The sequence below is a fragment of the Hibiscus syriacus genome, unplaced genomic scaffold (assembly GCF_006381635.1).
Source record: "Hibiscus syriacus cultivar Baekdansim isolate YM2019G1 unplaced genomic scaffold, ASM638163v2 tig00117040_pilon, whole genome shotgun sequence".
NCBI classification, from domain to species: domain Eukaryota; kingdom Viridiplantae; phylum Streptophyta; class Magnoliopsida; order Malvales; family Malvaceae; genus Hibiscus; species Hibiscus syriacus.
In genome coordinates this window covers 672,708-694,929 of record NW_024063535.1, presented here as the reverse complement: position 1 = coordinate 694,929, position 22,222 = coordinate 672,708, and the positions used below count along the sequence as shown (strand labels likewise).

General features: G+C 34.7%; 1 non-coding gene and 3 pseudogenes across 1 annotated transcript; 1 reads left to right on the top strand and 3 right to left on the bottom strand.

Moving 5' to 3' along the window:
* Positions 1-69: 69 nt before the first annotated feature.
* Positions 70-2,359, top strand: LOC120197036 (annotated as a pseudogene).
* A 2,145-nt stretch (positions 2,360-4,504) lies between these two features.
* On the bottom strand, positions 4,505-9,850 carry LOC120197035 (annotated as a pseudogene).
* On the bottom strand, positions 6,752-6,832 carry LOC120197084. The gene has a single exon (XR_005523246.1). It is a non-coding gene; the product is annotated as a small nucleolar RNA J33 (small nucleolar RNA).
* A 5,911-nt stretch (positions 9,851-15,761) lies between the features above and the next one.
* On the bottom strand, positions 15,762-18,167 carry LOC120197034 (annotated as a pseudogene).
* Positions 18,168-22,222: the final 4,055 nt, after the last annotated feature.

Below are 22,222 nucleotides of genomic sequence, written 5' to 3'. Positions count from 1 at the left end.
TTTCTCCCTCTAGCTTTTATAAGTTTTCCCCTCTCTATAGAAAATGATTTTGCTTTAATGCTTTTTACGATGGAGTGAGATCAATTTTTTCGTAATAACAATGTTAAACGATTTCATTTATTTATAGTGAAATTAATAGAATTTTAAATATTAAAAAAATATTAAACTATAACTCAATTGAAAATTAAAATTATATTATGTCATGTCAATTATCATTTTCACTAAATAAACGATAAAAATTTAATGGTTAGTGGCTAAAACAAAAACAAAATGTAACATGAATATGATTTAAAAAATAATTAAATGACTACAACATAAAACGGGAATACTGGGTGACCAAATAGTTAATTTACCCAAATTATAAATAGAATCATGTACTGTTTTCGCACTCTGTTTTTTTATTGGGTTTTCCCCTCTCTATAGAAAATATTTTTTGCATTTTACGGGTGAGCGGGAAAGATCAGTCTTCTTTCTTTTAAACACTTCTTTAATTAATCAAATCATTTTCCATATCAATAGTTCTAACTCTGATTTGTCCTATGCTGATGAGGAGGAGGATTTTGATGACTATGCTGATTATGTTTCTGATTATGGTGGCAATGGTGATTTCTATATCAAGATGATTATTCAATTATGCAATCCCATTTTGATAATGTGGATCTTCCTCCTGGGGTATAGGCTTCAGTTCCTTGGTTGAAAGACTCTGTTCTTATTGGAAATCTGTATAAAAGCAAGAATGCCATGACATCAAATTTGGCTGATAGAACTGAAGCCAGCTTCTACCAGTACTTCAACAGTCCCAAGAGACTCAGGGTCTGATTGCAAGAAGGAAATGAAGAAAATGGGATATGCAAAAGTTCCTCAGTTTCAACAGAAGGGGTGAGTATGCATCTTGTTTCCTGTCATGCTAAATTTGTCATTAATATAATCTGATTTTTGCACTTTCTATTGATGGCAACCAAAGGAGTGGGCGAAGCAAATACAAGAGGAGTGGAAGATTATGGAGGACTTACCAGGTGAGTTCTGATATATGGATGCATTTTTTTCTGAAATCAGGTGCCATTTTCATAGTAATTGATAAGGAGTTAATTGTTGCTCGTTAAATTACTTTTATCAAGTGCCACCTACTTTCATAACTGATTGTATGAACATTCATTAGCTGAATAACATCTTTAAAATTATACATATCAAACTCTGTAGGACAGCTGCATTGATTTCTGAAATTTGTAGCTTCTTATTATGAAAATTACTTTTTTGCTTCGTACACCTGGAGTATTTTGTTCGAATGACTCATGCTCCCTCTCTCCGTTTTTCTACAGAAACTATATATGTGAGAGTCTATGAAGGAAGGATGGATCTCTTAAGGGCTATCATTATAGGACCTGCTGGTATTCCATACCACGATGGCCTTTTTGTTTTTTATTGTCTCTTCCCTCCAAAATATCCACATGAGCCACCGGTTTAGTGTGCATCTGTGCACTTCCCAAAATATTGTCATGTTAGAGTACTATTAAGTATAACCTTATTTTACACTGCTAAACGGATATGCGGTAATTTCTTGTCAGATGGTTTACTATTACTCTGGTGGCCTCCGGTTAAATCCAAATTTATACAACTGTGGTAAAGTATGCCTAAGCCTTTTGGGCACCTGGCATGGAAACTAGAATGAGATGTGGGTTCCAGGGCAATCAACCATGCTAGCTCTTATTTTGAATGCTCGACCTTTCTTTAAACCCAGGCATGAAAGTTCGTATATTGGGGTTGAAGGTGAAGGAAAGTCCAGGAGGTACAATGAGGAAGCATTTATTCTATCACTAAAGACGATGATTTACACGCTAAGAAAACCACCAAAGGTATCTTCCAATAGCTAGTTTATCCGTTAATTTTCTTCTGTCTTTATTGTCATTTATTTTTATGAAGTCCGTTTTTGTTGGTAAGATGCTGAAAGATACATTGCCACTGAGAAACGCCCCTTTTACTTAATCTTCATTCCCTGTCTGCCTTTGTTCAGTCATGTTTGTTAAATATAATAGTTTTACTGTCATTTTTATGCTGTCGCACTGCAAGTTTTTTTTTCTATGCACAATGTTCTGTAAAATTTACGTTCTCTTGATATTTTTGGACCTGATCGAATCAGTCATGTTTTCTCTACAGCATTTCGAGGACTTTGTTACTGGTCATTTTTGCAACGTGCACATGACATCCTTGTGGCATGTCAAGCATATGAAGAGGGTGCTACGTAGGCTCCATTGTGGTTAAAGACGGTGTTGCAGACCCTAACAAAATCGTACAAGGTAGCTCGGAGGAATTTAAAGGAACAATACCTAAGATGATCAATGTGATGGCTAAAGAGTTGTGAAAAACGGATCAACAGACTGCAAGCGGTTTGAGGCTAGTTAAGCTGATAGATCTAAATAAATGTAGGATGGGGGATGCCTTAAGCCATTATAGAAGCTATAATTTAGAGCTGTTACAGTATACCTTTAGGTGAAGGCAATTTTGTCCAACTTGGTTATGACTACTTTTGGTATATAATATTGAAAATGTAGGGTGTAAGTGAATAGGTGTATTTCAGACAAAAGAATAACAATATTTGATTGAACCATCTCTCAGCAGAGTACAAAGCTATACTGGCTATCAACAAACTACATAATGCGTACCTCTGGAAATCTGGGAAAATTTGAAAGTAGAATCCAAGTTCCCCAGCAAAAGTCGTGGGAAAAACAAATGAAATGCCTAATTACAATAAGAGCAAACAGATCTGATGGAGCAGGCCATTATGAACTATATGTCGTTATGATGGCGATCAGATTCTTCCCCACAAAGTTCAGAATCGAACTAACGGCATGGCCGCCACATCTCTCTCATTCAAGAATCTACCAAATCAACTCTAGTTTGAATAGTCTTGCGATGAACCTGCAAAACATAATGCCAAGCAACCATAAGGTATCCATGACATTGCTTAAGTGTTCACTGTTTGATTTAAATGTTCCAAGAAGATCAACAAGAAGCGTTTTGAAACCCGAATAAATGGCCTAGTGTGCAGCAGGTTCATCTATAAAAACACGGCATGGAAACAGCTTCAGCAAGCACCCAAGTTACATGGGAATACTCCCAAAGCTCCCCTACTTATAAGCCACGACAATTCAATCAGCACTGGCCCGAGAAACTTGGAAGACAGACAATGACATTCTACATCAAGGCTCAAAAGGACTCCAACGGTAAACAATTTGTCTGATTCTAGCCTTCTCTACAACTTGGTATTCAAATCAGAAACTAAGGTACTATTCTACGATAAGTCGCTAAGAAAACAACAGGTTTCAACTGGAAATTCAGTTTGATATGAACTTAAAACACAGCGAGGAGAGCTTCACCAAGTACCATTATAACTGCAGCAATAGCTGCTGTTTAAACGTGATAATAGAAAGTAGAAACTTCAAATGGTAAGTAGACAATTACAGGACAAGTTACGAAATGTGATTTAATGCATGTTTCCAGGGATACTGAAACTGAGAATGACCGAATGGTCATTACATATCAAGCTTGTCGCTAGTTTTGGACTCTGAACTTCAACAAACATGGATGGACAGACAAACCAAATCAAAGCCTCAAGGACAAAATACATCTCAAAATGGAATGCACAGCAAATTGCATCAATCAATGTTACTAGAATTTCTTGGAGCAGCAGTTATTTTCTTAAAACAAAACCCATTTTGTCAAAACTTAATCCAGAAACCCAAATCCCGAAGTTAATATGGAAAATTTGATAACCGAATAGAGCCAAAATATCATGGGCAATTCCAAAAACCAAAAACGCCTGATCGAACCGGACCAAACTTGACCCAAACAGTAAAGTAGCAAATGGCTACAAAATTCAGCATTCATGGCAAGAATCCATAAATCCACATCCCCCCAATTTCTATCACCCAAAAATATAACCATAATCTGCAGCCTGCTGCATAACAAATCAAATTCAAAACAGAGCTTAGGATGCAGCATGAACCAACCTAGCCCCAACTTATTCCAATAAATGAAGTTAAGAAGCTCAATATGAAACCCTAAAACCAAACAAAGAAAGGTAAAATAAAAGGACGGCCCATGCAATTGCAAAAGCATAAAAAACTTCATGGTCCACAAACAGGATCAATTTACCTAAAAGAGAAGGAATAAATCCCATAGCGTCTAATACCATTATGATACAGAAAATTAGCACCAAAGCAGAAAGAGACAATTGAATGAAATTCAGAGTTTTAAAGACAATTATGAACAAGAAAGTGACAAATTATGGAGTGAAAAAGAATTAATCTCACTTGAACTTAAAAACTTCAGAAAGAAAAAAAAACCAAAACCTAAGACTAGCCAAACAGAATCATGCTAAAGTATAATTATACTCACAAATCAAATAACCCCTTAGCATTTAAACTACTAAATAAATAGTTAGGCATCGGAGTAATTTTACTCTCTGGGCAACAAACCATAAAGAGACAATTGTTGGTAAATTACCTCAAATACTAGTCGCTGGATTTTTCCCAGTAACAATCTGGAAAATTCGCAGGCCCCTGCTAAACGCTTCATTAAATAAGATCCTTGTCTGCATTGACTGAAACCCAGGCATCCAAGACAAAAATGCCAGTGGGACCATAACAAGAACTCCAAACATTATATCATATAGCCGAGCTACAGAAACCACAGAATCCCAGCCGGGTGGACTCCAGAAAAGGTCGAAGTACTTGAGCGATTGACAAAAGTCCCCAGCCAGTCGAATAAAAGCCAATAAACTGGTGAAAATGTCAACAAATCTGAGGGCCGTAAATTCAAGCAGTGCAATAATAACAAGTATTCCAAGAATAACGACCAGGAACTGAACCATCCGAATATATATGTTCCTTAGCAGCATATTTGTCCCATATGAGATTACCAGATAAACTCCAAATGCCACGAAAATATAGATCCAAGACAGCAAGTAAACGGCAATACTGGTACTATGAGCTGCAATACCCAATTGGAATACAATACCATACTGGAAAAAGAAAAATCGGAGGTCTAATATTATCTCCAGTAACTTTCCCCAGAGGCCAGTTGTCCTTAGATGATCCTGCTCCTCATACCACCACTTCTCCCAGCTTTGTTCAGCCTTTGAAAAAACACCACCACGGTACCAAATCCATAAATTCATCAAAGTCGTAAACAGTCTTTAACCAATCAAAACCAGAAGGATTGAATACAAAGGGGGCCATAAGCCACGATAGAACCAGAAACCAACTTGAGATAGTCAAAGCTATGTAAACAAATGTGGCCTTAGCTACAGGGTGTGAGATGCATAAACTGTGAGTATGAGACCAAGCTCAATAGCCTTTATAAATGCTACGTGCATACAGTCTATAATTTTCGGCAAAACTCTTGTGCTGAACAACAAAACCACGGCCAGTAGCACGATACTTTGCACCACCATGAAGGACAGTCCGGCCAAAGTAGTGAGTACGGGTACCCATGGAGAAGGTGTAGAAAACAGATGAAAGCTGAAGCTGCATTGTCGAGAAATCCCAGACAGCTTGAAGAAATCCATGCTCAAGGGAATTCTCCACTATCATTGGAAGGGCAGTGAAAAGACCAAGTTGGATGATAAACTGTTGTTAAGATGGCACCAAGTGCTCTATTGTTGTCACTGTTGCTAGCCAGGGCAGAATTCTCAACACCACTAAGCCAGATAAAGTCTGCCCCACAGAAAGCATATACAGTAAGAATGACCATCATTGTGTTGAAAAAGAATCCCACTGTAGTATAAAAGAATGACAACATCCTAAAGAAGTCCAGTCTATGACCCAGACGATACACATCTCTGCTAAGAACTTGCTCACCATTCCCACTGGCAACCTTGGCTTCAAACATATATTTGATTCAACCCAACATCCCTTCCTTTGCCAACCTGGATGTATTCATGATGCGTGACATTGCCTCCTCGCAAAGTACAATTAAAGCCAGCAAAAATGTCCTCACTGATATTAATTACTCTGGAAGCTTTACTGATCCCACCCCGAGTCAAAAACCAAAACCTGTCAAAGACATCTGGATGGCCATAATGCATTCGAATTTTCAAAGGATTTGCCAAGACACGTTGTCCCAAAGTGACAAAACTTGTTTCTTGAGCTGACATAAACCAAGCAAGTGATGAAACAGAACCAGTAAAAATGTGCTCCCTAACTCCCAAGATAGTTGGCTTTCGTATACCATAGTTGTGCCTGTATTCCTCCAAGAGATTGCGAATTTTCAATGCCTCCTCGAAATAGTTGTCTTGGTTCATGTCAATAGTTTGAACAGCATCACCGGGTGAAGATAAGGGCATGGTTTTGATTTTCTGGCTTGCCCTCTCCAAGCTTCAGTGGACCAGGCAATTTGACCCGATAGATCTCCACTTCCTTCTCTAATTTCTGATCATACTTCACAAGAACAGAGAAATACTCCTTCTCATCCCTCCTGGTTGAAACTTCATCAACATAGGCAACTCGAAGAGCTTCATGTTGTTTCATCAGATACAGGATTTCCTCAGCATGCGGATCCTTTTTGGCCTCTGAGCCCATAAATCTGGCAAGCGACCACATATGTGTATTTCATCAAACATGTGCCTTGCTCATGGCCCTTGAATAGCAGACCCAGAGAACTACTTGCTCTGCTTAAACTCCTAGAAGAACTCTCAGAGTTGAAACTATCCAAACCACCATCTCTCCGCATAGACCAAGTTCTCGTGCCCCTTCTCTAATATCCATCTCTGATGCAGAATCAAGGAAAGCCAGCATCTTCAGAGCTCTATAATAGTACATCATTCCTCTGACAGTGCGTGAAAGTGTCTGGCCTCTATAAGATGCCCAATACCTCAGATCTCTCATCTTGGTTGTCCATATCTCATCATCCTTTACTATTCCCTCCCGTCGCATTCTTTCCATGAAATTTTTCCACTCATCATATATGGTCTGCAAATAATAAAGGATTGAAATCCCATCTTCATTCTCAGTTCGGAGCTGATCTCTGCTATATAGCACCTCTTCATTGTAGTAAGGAGTGAGGACACTAAAAGCCATCATCTTCTCTACTTGGGGAGCATGAGGCATATTCATAAAGAGCGAATTGCTAAAGAATGCAATTCTTCGCCTAGCTTCAAGATTAACTGGAATACTCTGCATAGAATCCCTGGAGGTAAGAATCGTATGCAAACGCCTAAACTTGCCGATAGAACTTATCGTCATTGGAATCAGGCAACTTAATAGCATTTTCAAACAGCAACCCAGCCATGGCAGCAGGGTCACGAGGAGCCAATCCATCCTCCCTCAGCTGTTCAATGTTCCTTCCGTCTTTGAAAAATCACGGACCGCAATCTCGTAGAGGGCCTGCAAAGTATTAACCACCTGATTAACATCCTTCTTGGGTTTGGTCAAAATATCAACAAGCTTTATCAACTTCATATGAAGCAGGGGTAGTGCAGTGATTTTGAATGTCTTGGTGAACTTCTCGATCTCAACAGAATGATCAATTTCTTGGAACAAATAAGTGAGGATTGAATGCTCTTCAGACTGGACATTGAGAATTGCAAGCATCATGTGCTTGATACTGTCATACGCTTCAATCACTGCACAACGTCTATACTCATTCTTGCATATTTTATACCAAAGCCACTTATCAGGAGCATCAACCAACTCTTTTGCCTGGCGAGCGAGCAACAACTCGTTACATAGCAAGAAACATGGCCAGCGAACAACCCGAACATTCCAAGAATTCGGAGGCAGCTCTAGCAGCTCAACTTCACGATCAGAGATGATATCTTCTTCCCTGAAAATGGTAATTATCTCATTCCATATCAGAGCAAACTTGTGAGCCTCAACCTGGTTTGATTCAAGCTTCTTGAAGGACGCCCAAGCCCATATCTCAGCTTCAACCGGTGGATAGCAGCATTAAACTTGCTCCTGAATGTTCCTCTGGCATTCAATAACTGCTCTTCAGGCATCAGATTGAACTGAATTGCACTAGCAAAGACTGAAACCTCAGCTTCAACTGTTGAATGTTCCTAATCTCACCTAAGTGCTGGAGTAACCCCACTCCTGCTCCTACAAACGAGGAATATATTGAATACCAAATCTGAATATCCATCAAGTAAATTAAGACCACAGGCAGCCACAACAAACCAACAGCGAATCTGTTACTTTCACCAAAAAACTCGTGCCACTCATACTCCACCCTAATATTCAACATTAGTTTGGACGGCCTAACCATTGGTTTGATCTGTAAGAAATAACTAAATGCAAATTTCGTAGCTAACACCAGTACCCAGAACAGGGTATACTTAACATTATCAAGTAGCCCTTCCCTCAATCCCCGACCAACAAACTCTTACTCTGAAACCACCAAAACAACAGGTCAAAGATCTTCCAATTCCTCTGCTCAATGAAGTTCCTAATCCAAGGAATCACAAATAAAGCCAATGCCAATAACTCAGGTAACACGTAAACAAAGGCTATCTGTAAAAAGAGGCGCACCCTCCTATCAGCCTCAGCAGTCCATCTTCTACCATGGTTATTCTGCCAGATCCTTGCATAACAAACCGCAAAAATCACGATCCATGAGGCAGAAACCACCACCTTTAACACCATCCTAATGCCGAGACCCAATGTTTCTCTCGACACACGGCTATACTGCATCCCTGCATCTAATAAAGCCTGCAAAAACCTCATCGCACTCCAAGTAATAAACAGTGTCAAAATCTTAACACGACAATTTCTAATTGACAATGCTTGCCACGGATACTCCCTCTCTTCCCAAGCCACAATAATCGCCGCCTGAAGAAACAAAAACAGCATCACCCAAAGCCTATCAAAACTCCTGTAAAGATTCCAAAACGACCTTTGCTCAACAAATCCAGTTTTCCCAATATGCTTACTCTTATTGGAAGTAACAAAAAAATTACTGTCCACATCAATCGGCCACTTGAGTTTCTGAAAACATCTCTTACTCCAAAAATACTCATTCAAATCATCATAATTCCTCCAAGCAGTATGTTGTGCTGTTCCGTTCTTGCTGCTCTCAACTTCAGCCCTTACAGTCTCGTATATGGGTTTCACGACGCAATTCAAAAACGAGTTGTCTCCGGATAAAGACGGCATAACGGGCTGACCAGTGTTCTCATCGATGTAATCTTCGAGAATCTTGTTCAACTCCATGGCCATGTTGTGAAAGATGTAGCAGATGCATTCGGGCATGAAGCGAAGATTCGCAGATTCGCCCCATATCAGCAAATAAAGTCCCACATAAAGTAACTCACGCCGGTGATCAGAGCTGGAGCGGCTGCTATCAGAGATCCATATGTTGGATTTCTTGCCTAAGTAAGAGCACCAACTAGTGTAGTTTTTGAGAAGCTTACGGCGGAATCTACGGAGGACGCTAGCGTCGAGGGTGTCGATGTTGTCCGGCGGAGGAGTCAACCGCATCTGAGCGTTGGCCAAGTGGAGCACAAGGTGTTCTCTCTGGTTACTGACGTTGTCCTGTTGGAAACCGAAGAATAGAGCAAGCCAGTCCAAGAGGTCCATGGAAGGTTGCCATTGAGCATAAGGAGGCTTCCGTAGATCTCCCACGGCGCGTAGAGCGGCGGCTGCGGCGCGTACTTCGGGAAAACGGAGGGAAGGGTGGTCGGCCAGCAGGTTGTGGACAGGGATTATGTTGTAAGGCTCATCTTCCGGCGGCACCGTTTGCGGTGGACCCGACTGAGTGCCGGGGCCGTAACGGAGAGACATCGCATTAAACCGAAAAGAAAAATTGAAATCAGGGGAGTTTGAACTTTGAAGGAAGTGGCAGCCGCTTTGGATTTTTATTTTTTATTTATTTTTGGGGAAATAGGGGATTGAGCGGGTTTATTACGCGTTTACTTCTTTTAATATAATTATTTTTTGTATTACTTCTGGTGGTGAATATTTTAAAACTTTTAACCGATAGGGTTTTTCTTGTTCTTTCCCCAGGTTTCGATATTTCCTTTTTGGATGTGATGCAAATTTTGATTTTCTTCATACATTTTTAACAAAACAAATTTGCAGTACTGGCATTATTTTTAACATAAATTACGTATTTAGTATTTAAATAATTATTTTTAATTTTTTAAAATTATACTTAACGTTTAGTTTTTGTTTCATTTTAGTATCTCACTATTAAAAATTTAACAATATACTTTTTATGAGTAAATTAAACCATTCATCACTCAACTATCTTTTTACTAATATTTTGGTACTAAAGTTTAAAATGTTCAATTTAACTATCAACTTTTAAATTACTCTTATTTTAATCACTCTAATTTATTTTATTAATAATTTTTGTTATATGACATTTTTATTACTATTTTATTAATATATAATTAAAAAAATAAAAATAAATTTGAAAGTTAAAGTGATTAAATTAGGAGTAATTTGAAAGTTAAATAATCAAATCAAGAAAATTTAAACTTTAGTGACCAAAATATGAGTGATAAGATAATTTAGTGATGAATGATACAATTTACCCATAAAAAAGGTGTCATGTGCAAATAATCCGTTAAGTTTTTAACGACGATGTATTAAAATGAAATAAAAACTAAATGTTAGGTATAATTTTGAAAAAAATTAAAAGTTTAGATACTAAAACATACAAAAACTAATAGTTGAGGTACTAAAACATAATTTACCCTTTTTTATTTTATCATTTTAAGTTTTACATTTTATTTTTCTTTCTACTTACCGTTTTAAACAAAATGTTAATGATATTTTTAATTCAAATGATAATAATGAAATAGTTAAATGAAATTATAAATCTGAAAAAGATATAAATTAAAATAAAATATATATAAATATTAAATTTATAATTTAAACATAATATAAATAGTAATAATTGATTTATACTATATAATTTATTTTAGCATATTGAATAATATCACAATTTATTCTATATAGTTGGAATGAGAAAATTATTATTTTGAATATTACAAAACAAAATTCAAACTCTTACGTGATTTTTTTCCTTTTCTCAATATAATGTTTATAAAATATTGAAAAAATTAGGATGGGTCGCTGTCGGCTTGGGGCTTGAGTGCAATGCACGATACGCGCTTAATCATCTTTAGATATTTTTAGATAACGAGTATTATAAATAACTACATTTGTATTTAGAGTTTAAATTTAATATTATAAATAAAATAAATTTTATTAAGAAATTATGTCTAGAATAGATATTCATAATATTTATCCTATCGAGAAAATAAAAATATAGATATATTATATGGAAAAAAAAAGGATTCAACTGCATTATTCGGGCATTTTTGACAACCCTTAGCAATCATAGGTTTCTTTATCGGGGTCTTGTTTACACGCATGGATTGCCTGTCTATCGTTTTCAGCTATTTATTGCTTTCAAAATCTTCCTTTAACTACAAGTTCTATACATTTCTTTTTAGAAAATTTTGAAATGGACAATATAGTTAAGGGATGTGCATGGGACTCAAACTCCCGACCCGACCCGACCCAATTGAATTGGGTTTTTTTTTAAAAATCGTATTCAGGTTATGTCGGGTCGATTTTTTAATTGTGATGTTCGGATCGGGTTCGGGTACGGAATTAGGGCGAAAAATAAACGACCCTGTCCGACCCGAAAAAATATAATTTTACCTTATATATCTAAGAATAATTACAATAATACCCTCTATATATTATTTTTTTCAATTAAGTCATTATTTTTTATTGAATAAAAATAAAAATATTATTATTATTTCAAGTTAGATCGGATGAAATTTTATTTTAGTCGGATCAAATCTCGGATGGAAGAATCCTTATTTTCGGGTCGAGTCGGGTGAAAAAAAAACCGACCCTATCCCTAACATACTTTGGACAAAACAATAATTTTTTTCATTAATGTATTATATGGTTTGATACACGTAGATATTTATTTGATGAGATAATGGGTAAAGTCAAACGCATTAGGGAGTTGCAGCGGTGCACTTTCATATGACGTAGTCGTATGGAGATCCGGCAAATATGGGGACCCCACCACCTTCATGTTATTTTTTAAATCATTCTTAACCCATTTTTATATAAATGAAAATTTTTAATAAATATATTTCAAGAAAAATAATTTTTTTTCAATGTTACTGTAATAGTTTAAAAATATTAAACTTAAACCTAATTATTTTTTTATTTTAGAATTAAAACGGTGAATAATTTAAATATTTTATAAATAAATAAAATTTTAATAGTTTTAAATCTGATCCCTCAAGTTATAAGTTCCTCATTAGAAAAACTATCAGTAGGTAAATTGAGAATGACCATAATAATTAAATTGGTTTCAAATCACGACCACTTGTACGTACAGGAAGTTCGGACAATCTGAAACCTAATTAGGACTGTGATAGGTATAATTTTAGTGGATAATGAGTAGGTATGGATGTAAAAGATCATATTTACCGTATATAGTATACATATGATGGGTTCAGGACTTTATCCACCTCATATTCGTCTCCTTAACATTTGTCCGCCCACTAATTATTCATAACGTTTAAACCATTATCAATTTATGTATAATTTCATAGATTATTTTGTAAATCTTAAGATTTTATAGGGCATGATTTGTAATTTATTCAAATGTTAGGGTATAAATATTTTTAGAATTGAAGACCGTTGTTTCTCCTATCTAAATGGTTTCTTTTTCGCCATAGACTTTTGGATAAATGTTTCTCTATCCCTTTCTATTTTTTTCCTGTTGTCATTTGTACTCGCAAATTTCTATTTTGTTCCACATGCGAGTATGAGCGGGTACAAGATGAATGATATGTATCTAGTTGTGTAGTAGGTGTGGGGTGAAATTAAGAATGTAACAGCGTGGACGTATGTACATTTAAAATTTTCACAATTCATGCGTGGTGTATAGTTGGTGTATACGGAAATATTATGTAGGTATGGGGAGGGGGAATGGTTATTTGCATCCGCCTCACCTGTTTGTCGTCCATGTCGAGTATAGTACACTGCTTTGTTAAATTTCTCAATTATTAAAAGTTATAAAATGATCACTCGAATATTTATATGTTTCAAATTTGTCATTTTCATTAAAAAAAAGTTGATGGTTGCCTGATATGGATGTTAACATGCAGAGTGGGATATGAAAATTTGAACCCATAATCGTTTAAGTTATATAGTCGTTTGAGATTTTAGGATAATTTTATCATATCTTAGTCAACTGATTAACATCCAGATCAGACTGTCGTCAATTTTTTAACGAAAAATGACTAGTTTGAAACATATGCGTAGTTGAATGATCATTTTATATTTTTTTAATAGTTAGATAACTAAAATAAACAATACCTTATAATCGATGAACTATTTTATAACATTCAATAATAAAATAACGCCTTATAGTTCGTAGAACCATTTGTGTACTTCACCTATATAACTTTTACATTTAAAAGAAACTAAATTAAAATATGTATGATTATATTGCATGTACTCATCAAAATCTTAAATTTCAAATTTAATCTTAGATAAAAATTAATTTTAAAATAAATAAAATTATATAACCTTAAAAAATATTATAATCCTAAATCTTAATTCTAACTCAATTATTGTAACGTTAGATACATAAGAAACTTAGAAAGATCCACTCTTTTATAATTAATTTGTTCACACTTTCATAAAAAAAAATTGTTTACGGTATGCTATATATTATAAATAAATGGAAAATCAACTTCATTTCAAAATAATACTAAAATATTTTATTTTTCATTAACTTCAACTTTAAATGTTTTAACTATTTCTGAGTATTAATTTAATTAGTGTTATTATAGTATAATACTTAAGAGAGTATAGATTTGAATGTACACAAAATAACTTTTTCTTGTTGTTCTCTCGGTTTTCAAAGTTTTGTTTTGATTAATTCGATTGATTCGTGTTGCACACCTGATTTTAAGGGGTGAATCTCTAAGAGAGATTTTTTTACATACGCCTTATTAATTAAAAGTTTTTATTAAAATAATGTTTTTTAAAAATCCTTTTGTTAAAATAATGTTTTTTAAAAACCCTTTCTTTTTTGGATAAGTAAAAATTCATTCATCCAAAAGAAGCAGACGAGCTGCAATACAACGTATCCCCTGTACAGACACAAAACAACTATACCAACCCCCAAGCTGCACACAATTGCATATTTACAGCGTCTAATATGTTCATATGAGATCTATACATTTTAATTCTCACGGCATCTCTAATTATATTAACAATAGTATCAGTCGACCGAGTTAGACCTCTGTAAAACCTGTGATTTCGCTCCTCCCAAGTGTAATAAACAAAACCGGTCCAAGCCAACTTGAGTAGATGAACCAGAAGAGACTTACCTTTGAGATTCTTCTACAACCATCTAAGACTATCACTCCAACAAAGAGGCTCCTGCACAAGATCACAGGAGAGAAGAACATCACTCCATATGCTCTTCGCAAAGACGCACACAGAAAATAGGTGATCTCGGGACTCAATACCAGAGTTACACAGCCCACAGGAGACATCCATATTGAGGCCAAACCTAGCAAGCCTATCCTTTGTAGGCAACCTGTCCAAAATAATCATCCAAGAGATCAAGGAGAATTTTGGAACATGCCCTGGGAACCACACCAAACGATGCCAACTGACCTTATCAAGCTTACTCCGAACGTTGTCCCATATCCACCCAACTTTAATTTGGGACAAGTTACTGCTAGAGCAAAACAGTCTCCAAGCCTCACTTCTAAGCTTTAGCAACTTAGCCAGAATCCAGCTAAAAACCCTTTCATAATGGTCAAAAAGATTAAAAAAAAATGATTCTGCCCAGGATTCCAGGTAAATCAACAGAAACCATTTTTAAATGTAATCCGATAATAAATTATTAAAAGAATAAGTTTGATAGAGAAAAAAAGTATATAAGCATATCTATATTTAAGAAAAATGGCATAAAGGCATAAATACTTTTACTTTTTATGTAATATACTTTAGTTTTTTTCTTCTTTCTGGTTCATGACTTTTAAATATTTTGTAATTACATAAATTCTAATTATATTTAAAATTGAATAAAATTAAAAGTATAATTCTAATAACGATATTTTTCATCTTATATACTTAAATTTAAGATTAAACAGAATCAATATTAAATTGACTTTCATAAAACAACGAATTCTGTTTTAACCTAGTAACCTAGTTTTTTATCCTTGGTGTGCGGTTCATCAATTTTCTTTTTTGTCTTTATTATCCACGATAGTATTAATTCTAATATTGGTTGTTGACTGTTTATATTTTTTATGTTATCTTTTTCTTATATCACATCTTTAATTTTTTGTCTTTTTTATTTATTAAATTTTCATGTATGACACGTTTTTATATGTCTTTATAGCATGTTTTTAGTAATTTGACCGTCGTTTTCATTTATCATTTTCTAAGGATTAATTTGACATCGTTACGACTAATCAATATGACGCTTATATGTTATCTTGTTGATCTTTCTTACTTTGGACCATCAGGTTGGATTTGGATATCCGATTTACATTCGTTGATAGTTTTTCACATTGCTCGAGTATGATTTGCGATTTGTCGGTGGTCTTTAAGTAACTTGATCATTTTTTTTGGTTCATTTGCCGATGTGATCAAATTTGTTTTTATCTATCTTTATTCTAATGTATATCCTTTGTCTTATTCATCGTCTCTCTCAAAACCCATCTCCATAAACCATTCTTTTTCCCTCGACGCTACAAATCAATAGGGTTCAGGAATAGCAAAACACAAAGACCCATGGAAGGACACACCTCTCTGTTGGAAATTTTCAATGAGGAGCGGCAGAACACTATCTTACGATGTCATGAATGATCCTTGGAGTCGTACACAAAAGCATAGTTGGAAGAGAATTTAGGGCAAACCAAAAAGAGTTTATATCCATTCATCGTGGAAAGCAGAGTAAGCATCTCAAAAGCATATGAGAAGAAATGCAATTGAATAACCCTAGAAGATTTGGCCAAGAGATTGCAAACAATGAAAGAAGACGAACATGGGATAGAGAAGCAGAAAAGTCCATTACACGACGAAAGGAGATTGAACTGAGCAACAGAAGGCGACAAGAAAGAGAAGGGTAGTGATAAATTGCGCCAAGCCGCACAGATCGTGTCATAGAGAGGGAAATGGCCATAGCATTGAGGATAGGAAAGCAACAAAAGCGAAGAGAAATGAGAAGCAGAGAAGTGTTTGGAAATAAAAGAAAGGGAGAACACAAGAGACTTGAAATGCTTACAAGTTAACCTCAAATTCAAGACCATTATATAAGTCAAAAAGGAAAGTATGTGCTCTTGAAGTTCCATTGATAGTTTGCTCCAAATCCCAGGATTCATTTTTGTTGATATACTTGTCTTCGATTTCAAGCTTTTTGCAATAATGAGTTTTTCCTAATTCCATTTTCAGATGAGACGTCGTTTGTGATGCCTTGCTGATCTGCCAAGCTTAGGTCTGTAAACGAACCGAACGCTCACGAACGAAGGTATGTTCATGTTCGTTCATTTAATAAATAAACGAACATAAACGAACACGAACATAAACGAACAAAATTTTTTTTGCTCATGTTCGTTTATTAAGGAATATAACTTGTTCATGTTCGTTCATTTAATAAATAAACGAACATAAACGAACACGAACTTAAACGAACACGAACATAAATGAACACGAACATAAAAGAACATAAACGTTGGAGACCCTACATTCCATTGTTCTTTCATGAAAAATAGTCGACAATGCAAATCAACCATATCTACAGTGATAAATAGCGTAAGAGCTGATTAGCAGTAATGAAATGTTTGAAAATATTAAATATTTCGATCGATCTTTTAAATATATTAAATGATTCACACGACTTTAATTTAACGATATAACATTTATCTTAGTGGTTTATGATTACATATGAACAATCATTTTCCACTACGTTATTCTAATAAATTTGCCGGCTAAAAGTTTTGTGACATCAATGTCAGACTTTAGTGAGGTTTGTTAATAATGATCCTTTCCGTTGACAGAGTAGAAAATTTAACAGCATGAAGATTTCGAACGGTACAAATTGGACTACAAGGCAATAACATAGATCCGAAATCCCTTCGATGCTACATATCATAACTGATATTATTGCTAAACCACCATTCAAAATTTTAACATACCTAAAGTCTATTCCACAACTAAAGGTCACACAATAACTATGAAAACAAAAGTTCATTGTCAAAGTGTATTTTCTACTTATTAATGGGTTCTTCCTCAAAAACCCATTACTTCCACTATTACACTCTTTTGCATAAATTGTATAGAAACCTTTGTTTTATTTTCTGGCAAATTTTATTTATTTTTCTCTTTACTGATGCTCATATACTTCCGATTGTTACCTTTATCTTCCCATCTATTTCTAGAAAGAATTATGATGTTTTCTTGAGTTTTAGATGTGAAGATACACACAATAACTTTACATATCAACTATTAAGCCAAATAAAACAGAGAAAGATATGAAAACATACCTATAAAACTTCAGACTGCACTATAATATAACTTGTTTTGAAGCTTTCAGCGATCGTCTCCACTCTCTAGTGAACACTAGGGTTTGGGAAAAAAAGAGGAAAATGAATATATGTGCGAGGTGCCTCACAGGTTAACATATTGGATTTAATCTCCAAATAAAATTGGGTTAATTATGGAATTGGTCATCATAATATCAGATTAATTAATATTTTTAAGATACTTACAAATTGGTCACCAAAATTGATTTAAGAAGATTGAGTTAAACATAAATGAATAAACATAAACGAACATAATCGAACGAACATAAACAAACATAACCGAACATAATCGAGCGAACATAACCGAACGTTCACGAACGTAAATGAACGAACGAGACATATGTTCATGTTCGTTCATTTAATTAAACGAACACAAAATCTTGTTCATATTCGTTCATTTAATAAATAAACGCACATAAACGAACTTTCCGCCGCACAGTTCATAAACGGTTCGCTGAACGTTCAGTTCATTTACAGGCCTAGCCAAGCTTTTTGTAATAAAAGTGTTCTTTGTAATGTCATCTACCGTGTTCGGCGAGCTGAGGAGATTAGAGCCATTAACACCGCCGAAGAAGGTCATGTGGAGGAGGGTAATGCAGTTGCTCTTGTGCGCGAGTGTTCTGACTTTTAAAGATTAAAAATCTTTTAATTGACACCAAATATATAAAATTTAGTGATTAAATTAAAAAAATTAAAAATACAATAAGTAAAATAAGAGAAAGTAAACTTTAGTGAGTACGTTTGTAAATTACCCTACTTTTTATTCTGAATTTGTACGAAATTAGGGTGGAAGGATATTTTTGACTTTCATCAAATCCCAATTACAAGGTCCAGGCTACCCTACCAAACAGCACATGCTTAATTAATTAATATCCAATTAAGACATGGCACGTGCAGTCACCGCTAGTTTATTTTTTCTTAATTATTATTATTAATGAAAGTGGGTAATCATTTGAATAAAAGAGAGAGAAGTGATTAGCAGGGGAATGTCTCAGGAAAGGCGGGTTAATATACGGCTAATATACAGTATTACCGGATACATTAAAATGTATTTAATAAATTCGGTTTAGCGGTACCTATTATGTTGACAACTAATAATGTTTTAGGTAGAAAATATGAAAAACTATTAAAAAATTTGGTAACCGGTAAACTTTGGTTATCGGTAAGTATCTATCCTTTTTATAAAAGTGTCCATACTTTTAACATATCAAGTAAATTTTACCGGTTTTGTCATAATGAATCTGGTTTTGTCATATTTTTACCTGTTATATTGTAAATTATCTATCCTTTTTATAAAAGTGTCCATACTTATTTCACTGTGAAAATATATTTATTATTATCTTTAGTTAATATTGTTAAATTTAAAATCTAAATAATATTTTATAAAATATCAAAACAATCAAATAATTTTTTGTGTAAATGAAATTATTAAATTAATATTGTAGGTGGAAAACATGAAACACTATTAAAAAAATTGAAACATAAATTACATAACTTTCAAAAAAGTATATATCATTTTTATAAAAGTGTCCATACTTATTTCACTGTTGAAAACATATTTATTATTATATTTGGTTAATATTGTTAAATTTAAATTCTAAATAATATTTTATAAAATATCAAAACAATCAAATAAAATTTTGTGTAAATTAAATTATTAAATTAATATTGTAGGTGGAAAACATAAAACACTATTAAATAAATTGAAACATAAATTACATAACTTTAAAAGCAGTTTTAAATCCTAAAAAGTGTCGATACTTTTAAGAATATATCGATCCAAAACGATATACCAGGTAAAAATATGATAAAACCGGTAACAAAATGATAAAACCGGTAAAATTAAAAGTGTCGATACGTTATATAAGGATCGACACTTTGTGAATTTAAAAGAGAAGCAGTTATAGCGCCTATAATGTGTCGATACTTTAAAAAAAAATATCGATCCACAACGATATAACAGGTAAAAATATGATAAAACCGGTATCAAAATGATAAAAACGGTAAAATGATACCGGATATATTGAAAGTGTCGATACTTTCGTAAGTACGTGTAATAAATTATCGACACTTTCAAAGAAATAGGTAATTATCCTTTCGAAAGTATCGACACCTGACATAAAAGTATCGACACTTTGTATTTGTATCGATTAAATATAAATAACATATCCGATGAAAATATAAGCTAAATATCCTCTGAAAATAGATAGAACGGACGAGTTTTTGAAATCGAAGAGTAATTGTTGCTGCATTTCAGAAGGCGTTTCTAAAGCGAAGTTTGTTTGTTTGTTGCTGCAGTCGAATCGAAAAGTATGTTGTCGAAACCCTAATTTTTTATTATTACAGTAATCGCGATAGGGTTTTTTATGTGTTGTTTGGGGTTTTGGAGTAAGGAAGCATTTGGGACCGATTGCAGGTAGAAATAGATATTCAAGGAAAACGATAAATGTCGATACTTTTATTAAATATTATAGGTAGAAAATGATATTATAGGTTGTATAAATGTGCCGACACATTTTGGTGTGGCCATTCAAATTCTTTTGAAGAAAACCGTTTTACCACAAGAGTAGTTATCTATATTTGTATATTGAAAAGTGTATGTAACAAAATAATTTGATTTGCGTAAACTGATATATGAAGGAAAAATGGAGTCAATGGGTTGGAAAATTGTTGGTGGAGCAGATGACTTTGAAATTGAGGCCGAGACTCGAAAGCAACCAAAGGGGGATATATGTACTTCTAGTAAGTATCAATGTCTTTTTGTTATTATTGTTGAAATGGTAATTGGATTAAAGTATCGATAAACTTTAAATTGATTACAAATTTTAAATGTTAACAGTATGGCCGAATGCAAAAGGATGAAGGGAGATGGCACACAGAGCGGTTCGGTATGTAAAATGAAATTGACATTGAGTAGTATTAGTATTTAGTGTTAATGTATTGATTAAGAAACGTTTATGTTTATATTAGGTGAAAAAAGATGTGAGGTCCAAATGGAATTCAATGAGTGATGCTGAAAAGGAACCTTACATCACACAGTCAAGGAATGATAGTAAAGAATACAAAGAACGGAGGAAAGCACATGAAAATAAGGTATTCATTAAACTTGTAAATACGTTGATACAAAAATATAAGAACTATAACATATATATTGTTAAAAAATGTAGGAAGTTTCGACAAGATGCAGCATTAAAAGGGTGAATTTATTAATTAAACACCTTAAGGAGAAGGGTCAGTTGAATGTGCTGGGAGAAATAGGTTTTGGATCGTTGATCGGAGTAAGGGATCGACCTATTCGGAGGGAATTGTGTCGATCCTTGATGGCACAATTTGACGTCAGTCAATGTATGGCTAAGTATGGTGATTATTCATTCCCTCTGGGGGTATCGACTGCTGCAGCCGTATTGGGGGTACAAAACAAAGGCAAAAGTGTTATAGAAGTCTGTAGGAGTAAGAACTGGAAAGCACTTGCCTCCAAATATGGTTTGAATCATAAGGTGACATATACTGAAGTTGAAGAGGATATCAAAAGTGGATCTTACTTGGGGGATGAGCTGAAGGCCCGAGTTCTATTGTACCTTGTCGGTATATTTCTTTGTCCAACGGTGATACGTCAACGAACAAGGAATATATGAAGCTCATTTGCGATGAAGGCTTGAAGGGTGAATTCAATTGGGCTGAATATATCCATTCGAGATTGATTGAATCAATTATCACCTTTAAAAAGGGCAGCCAGAGATACCTCAAAGGGTGCATAGCAATCTTAGAGGTAAATGAGTTGAATCACTTTTTTGTGTTTTTATATAAAAATTCTAATTTTATAAATGCAGGTTGCACTGTTCGATTTTTGGTCGGGCTGTGAGGCAGTGCCGGCTTATGAAAGAACCGGAGTGGCACGCATCCGTGCATGGGGGAAGGAAGAGGTGGTTAGAGTGATGGTGAAGTTGAAGTTGGATAGAGGGAAGAAGCAAGAAATGGTAATAAATGTAATTAAATAATATTAAGAATATAATCAATGTCTTAATATTGTAATTTAATTTTTTGAAGGTTATTGGCAAGGATGTAGAGGAGGCAGTGGAGGCAGAGGAGAAGAAAGGAGGGATGGTTGTATTGGGGGATGAAGGTGAGTGGGACGACGGTGAAGCAAAACAGAGTAACTTCGACATTTTGATGTCTGAATTGGCTGATATCAAAAAAATCCAATTTGAAATCATGCAAAGACAATCAAGAGTCGAAGAGAAACTTGATCAAGTCGTAGAGAAACTCGAGAGGCATAAGGGGTAGTGGAAGGAAAAATAGATGGAGTGGTGAAAGAAGTAGAGGTGTTGAGGGGTGAAGTGGTGAAAGAAGTTTCGGTGTTAAGGGGTGATATTAAGATGGTGACGGGAGAAAAATTTGAGGGAGTGGTGAAGGAGGTTGTTGATTTGAGGAGTGAACTTACGGGGGTGAAGGGGGTGGTTGATAAATACTCGGATGAAGGAGCTCAATTGAAGGGTGAAATAAAAGATATGAAGAGCTATGTAGAAAAAAAGTACGATGAACTGAAAAAATATGAAGAAGAAAAGAGGGAGGAGGAAGAAGAAGAGATGGAAGAAATGAGGAGGAAGGAGAGGCCCAATGTGCTTTATACACCGG